This window comes from Triticum dicoccoides, chromosome 7B (assembly GCF_002162155.2).
Source record: "Triticum dicoccoides isolate Atlit2015 ecotype Zavitan chromosome 7B, WEW_v2.0, whole genome shotgun sequence".
NCBI lineage: Eukaryota > Viridiplantae > Streptophyta > Magnoliopsida > Poales > Poaceae > Triticum > Triticum dicoccoides.
In genome coordinates, this window is record NC_041393.1 from 537,827,010 (window position 1) to 537,833,096 (window position 6,087).

Sequence of the window (6,087 nt, forward strand, 5' to 3'; positions counted from 1 at the left end):
TTCCACATATGTCCTAAACCTAAAGTCAAACTCAGGCCCACCGATTTGATCTATCCGACGCCACCGAGTTCGTTTGTCATAGCCACTGCCATAAACCCTAATCACTTCGGTCTCACCGATAGGGATCTTGGTCTCACCAAGATGGGATTGCAAACTCTCTGTTTCCCTTCGTAACATTTCGGTCTCACCGAAATGAGCGATCGGTCCCACCGAGTTCACAATGCAAACTCTCTGCTTCCTTTTTGTAACGTTTTGATCTCACCGAAATGAACGATCGGTCCCACCGAGTTTGCCTGACCAACTCTCTGTTTGCCTATTACTGAAATCGGGCCCATCGAGTTCATGTGATCGGTCTCACTGAGATCAAGTTATGCCCTAACCCTAGCACATCGGTCCCACCGAGTTGATATTGTCGGTCCCACCGAAAAACCTAACGTTCACATTTTGAACTGAATCGGTCTGACCGAGTTTCACTATTCGGTCTCACCGAGTTTGGGAATTTGTGTGTAACGGTTAGATTTTGTGTGGAGGCTATATATACCCCTCCACCCATTCTCCATTAGTGGGGAGAGCCATCAAAACGTGCCTACACTTCCACCACTCATTTTCTGAGAAAGAACCACCTACTCATGTGATGAGACCAAGACATTCCAATCCAACCACAAGAATCTTGATCTCTAGCCTTCCCCAAGTTGCTTTCCACTCAAATCATCTTTCCACCATAGCCAAATCTGTGAGAGAGAGTTGAGTGTTGGGGAGACTATCATTTGAAGCACAAGAGCAAGGAGTTCATCATCAACACACCATCTATTACCTTTTGGAGAGTGGTCTCTCCTAGATTGGTTAGGTGTCACTTGGGAGCCTCCATCAAGATTGTGGGGTTGAACCAAGGAGTTTGTAAGGGCAAGGGGATCACCTACTTCATGAAGATCTACCCAAGTGATGCAAGTCGATCCTTCGTGGGCGATGGCCATGGTGGGATAGACAAGGTTGCTTCTTCGTGTACCCTTCATGGGCGGAGCCCTCCGTGGACTCGCTCAACTGTTACCCTTCATGGGTTGAAGTCTCCATCAATGTGGATGTACGATAGCACCACCTATCGGAACCACGCCAAAAATCTCCGTGTCTACATTGTGTTTGCTCCCTCCAAACTCCTTCCCTTTACCTTCATATGCAATAATTTACATTCCGCTGCTATACTCTTAGAATTGCATGTGTAGGTTGATTGCTTGACTAGTGCTAAGTTGCTAAATCTGCCAAGACTTAAAATTGCGAAAAGGCTAGATTTTTATTTGGTCAAGTAGTCTAATCACCCCTCTCTAGACATACTTTTGATCCTACACCATCCTATCTTCAGAAGTGCCAGCCAAGCAAACCCCCTTGGTCATCCCGATACAATCCCACTCTCTCACTCTTGCTCTCTTTTACTTCATTAGGACAACAACGATTCAACTGTTACATGTTGCGGTAGTTGAACCCCTTTCCTCTGGATGACCTGTCTTTGCCACAGTAAATAGTTGAAACCCACTAGCATGAGTAGTGTTGTTCGAGCCATGATGTGCCTACTCATTTATGCTTGCTTGTTATGCCTGCTATTGCTTAGAGTTGTGTCAGGTCTGACTCATCGGTGATGAATTGGGATGTGGTCATCATGTCCTACTGTTGAGAGATAAGTGTGTGAACATGATTTGGTAAAGGTAGCGGTGAGAGGCCATGTAGGAGTACATGGTGGTTTGTCTCATTGAAACCGTCCTCAGGACTAAGTTACGTGTTTGTGATCCAAGACAATTACTACCACACATTGGGATCCTTAATTGACTCTCTCGACTTATTAATCGCCATGTCCTCTGTCCAGGAGTTGCAAGTAGTTTCTGGTGTTTGTAGTATGCTGGAGGCCGTGCGTAGCGCTGACCCTAGGGGTGGGCTATGATGCGGTAGGCAAGTGGCACGATGTATCGAGACGCCCGTTTGGTGCCTCGGGAACCCTGAACACATCATTCGTGGTCGTAGTGGAAACATTGACCGGACTAGAATAAACCTGAATAGGCGATAAACCTGAACTAGAGACTTGTGTGGTTAGTCAGGTCGTGGCCGACACCCTCGCTGGGCTTCCGCTTGAAGGTTGTCGAGTACATGTCGTGTAAACAGCGGTAAGTGGTGAGAGCGTGTGTGAAGAAGTACACCCCTGCAGGTTTAACATGATCTATTCGAATACTCGCGTCCACAGTAATGGACTACTGGGTTGCTTACATTGTTCATAGACAAGTGAAAGTGGGTACTCTAAAATGCGCAAGATAAGCATGAGTGCTATGGATGGCCTTCTCGTAGGGAGACGGGAGCGGATCCATAATGGTGTATTGATATGGTGAATATGTGGACTCGTGTGCGCCACCTCAAAAGAGTTATCAACAGTTGTAGTACAGGATAGCCACTGAGTCAAAGTTGGCTTACTGCAGTTAAACTCCACCACCCCTTTGTTGATACCGATGCATATGTAGCTAGTTCTGATGTAAGTCTTGCTGGGTACATTTGTACTCATGTTTGCTTAATTTATGTTTTGCAGAGAGACTTCAGTCTCACTAGTAGTTTCGCGTGGACTTCGACGTTTAGCTTGTTACCTCAGCTACGATCTTGTACCCTTGGGAGGGACTTGTAGATAGTCAGGCTTCTCAGCCTTTTTCATTTGTAGTTGTCTATACTCAGACATGTTATGCTTCCGTTGCCTGTATGCTCTGTATGTTGGGTCATGTGACCCATGATTGTAATTATTACTATGTATGACTCTTCGGAGCCTTATGAATAAATACTTTGAGTCATAGAGTTTTGTTGTGATGCCATGTTTTATTTGCACATATCGAGCATATTGAGTGTATGATTTTGAAATGCTTGGTATGTGTGGGATCTAACAATCTAGTTGTTTATTCTTGGTAGCCTCTCTTATGGGGAAATGTCTCCTAGTGCTTCCACTGAGCCATGGTAGCTTGCTACTGCTCCAGAACACATGGGATGATCGGCATGTGTCCTTCTTTGCTCCTGTGTTTGTCCCTTCGGGGAAATGTCACGTGTTGTTCCTTTAAGTCCTTGTAGCTTGCTACGACTTGGGTTCATATGTTGATGACCGACACGTGCATTGTTGGGTCATGTATGCCTGTCCCTGTAAGTTTGTGCCACCTTGGGTTTACGACTAGTCATGTCGGTCCGGGTTCTCTGTCATATGGATGCTAGCAACACTATCATATATGTGATCCAAAAGGCGTGAATGGTCCCGGGCCAGGTAAGGTGGCACCCGTGGGGATACCGTGCGTGAGGCCGCGAAGTGATATGATGTGTGACATGCTAGACCGTTGTGACTTAGGATCAGGGTCCTGATAGTTGCACATCCCAGAAGCAATGGACAAGCTGAGACGGCGAAGGCTGAAGTGCTACGCGGACTCAACACGAGAACATTTGATAAGCTGGAGAAGTGCGGCAGGCGATGGATCGATGAGTTGCCGGTGGTTCTTTGGTCCCTCAGAGCGACACCAAATCGAGCTAACGGGCAAACTCCCTTGTCCCTAGTCTATGGGGTAGAAGCAGTTATCCCCACAGAACTCATTTATATGGGTCCCCTCGATTGCTTGCCTACGTTGAAGTAGCGCAGGATCAGCACCGATGTGACGATGTTGTGCTACTTGAGGAGAACCGTATCCGGGCCGCTACGCGTGTTGCACGCTACCAGCAAGCCCTACATCGCTATCACAGCCGCAGGGTTCGTGCCCGGTGTTTTGAGGAAGGCGACCTTGTCCTTAGGTGCGTTCAGTCCGCCAAGGGTACAAACAAGTTGACGCCGAAAGTGGGAAGGCCCTTACTGCGTATTATGATTCACTAGACCTGGCACGATCCGTCTGGAGACCGGATATGGCATTCAATTGCAAAACTCATGGAATATTGAGCATCTTCGCAAGTTCTACCCATAAGGCGCGACTGTCAGGCCCTACCCGACAGCCACCGTTTTGTACAGGCCTTGTCTCAGCTACATGCAACCCCTTGTACAAAGCTAGGCGCAGACCCTGAGAAACAGAGAAATAAACGAAGTGCTAGGGGAGGGGCCGACAAGTTGCATGCATGCATAAGCATATCATGAGCATCACGTCTGCATATAGATAAGATCGCATCTAGCATCATTTCCATCTGCATAAAACTGCAGGCTCATGTCGAGGACTTGGCCTCTAAAGGGAGATGGAAAGATGAGCCTACACTGCGATATCCGGCAAGCCAAACAGATAAGTTCTATCTCTTATCTATACGTGTTCTGTAACTAAAAACTTGTGCATAAGAAAACCTCGCCGTTTTTTGAAACTTAGGTGCTCCCATCCTTTGACTTGAAAGTTGCTTTGGTTAGGATGGTCATAGTGGCCTCTGATGAAGAAAGATTGGCAGGGGTCTGGTCCCTCATTACAATTTGTGCCCGACAAGCTTAGCTCCCCGGCAGCCAAATAGAGGGTACCGGCAGGACAACCTACCGAGGAAACTTGTTTATTTTAAAATATAGAGGCATTCCATCTCTGCATGGCCATATACATGCACGAGTCCCCGACAAGGTTTATCTTTTTCATTATATGCTTCAAACAAGTACAAACCTTACAGGACACAACATGGATTCAAGAGATTACATTATTTGAACTAAAATTTGGCAAGTGCCTACAGATTTAAGATTGAAAAAAGTTAAGTGCCCCATAAAGTCCTCTCTCTGTCCCTCTTGCCCCAGGTAGCGCGGTGGGAAGAGAAGGGAGCAGGAGCAACGCCCAAGCAGGAGTCCATCTCGGTCCCATCATGGCCTGCCGGGCACAGCATGACAAGATCGGGAGTGGCGAGGCTGCGAAGGAGGAAGGCGGAAGGAGCGGCTCGATGGTGCCCTGGTCACCACCTCCAGGGCCAACAATAAGCCCCAGCTCGAGCGTCGGTGGAGTCATCCACTAAAGCTCGGCTGGAAGACTGCTGGAAGAGGCGAAGGCACCAAGAGAGCAACCCCCGGTGACCGGGAGGCCGGTGATGATGGTGTCAGGGAGGGAGGGGAAGAGCGAAGAGACAAGGCGGCAGGTCACCAGTACAAGAAAAATGTGTCGGTGCAATCGTACTCCGACCTAACGGCCCGCCTCCCGCCTTCTCCGTCTTCCCTGGCTTCATCTTCATCAACACCTCTCCAGGGGAACGCCGACCTCGCGGTCCCGCGCTCCGCACCCCACCTTGGTGGGAAGGAAGGCGCACCTCCCCTCAACTTCAGCCCCAGGTCCACCGGAAGGGGCAGTGCTGGGATTACCGACGATCCCTACCCTGCTCCCTGGGCGGACGTTGAGGACGCCAAGAACCAGCTCGCCGGGCTAACAAGCGGCAGCAGCTCAAGGCGAGATGGCGCGTCACCGAATGGACGACCAACCGTGTCAGAAGAGGCACACATTTCCCTACAATGGGGAAGCTTGATATCTCCCACACCACAGACGTCTCGCCCACCACGCCTTCTCTGGGTTTGGACCAGACTCACTCCCCAAGCATCAACACAAACGTTCGGTATCGCCAACCCTAAGCTACTACCTAGGGTCTGGCCCCAGGCCCTTCTCTTCAGCATGACCGAGGGAAGGCAGAAGATGGAGGAGAAGGATGTGAGGATGAATGCCTCCGCTCTTCCCGCGCCCCTCCTTTTATAGGCGGGTCAGGGAAGAAGAGCCGATCCTTCAATGGGTGACCGCCGCCCTCCTCCACCAATTCGGGGAGACCGGGCCCCTGACTTGATGCTCTCCTGCACCATGCGCCTCCGTTACCTACCCCACGCGTTGCATGCAGCATACGTGGCTGAGGATAAGGCCGTGGTGGGAAGAGTAAATTGGCAATTACTCCCCCGTGTGTCAAAGTCATTCACGGGCCATTACAAGAGTGGCCCTACCATGATTGGCTTTACGGGACGCGCGGGAAAACCGAAAACTGGCCCGGACACAAGTTAATGGAGAAGCCAAGAAGATCTCAAGGGGCCAACCGCTTCGACGCCCCTGCCTATGCACTTGTTAGGACCTACCTCAATGACACTTGGCAGCGCATTCGGGCCAGGCCCGG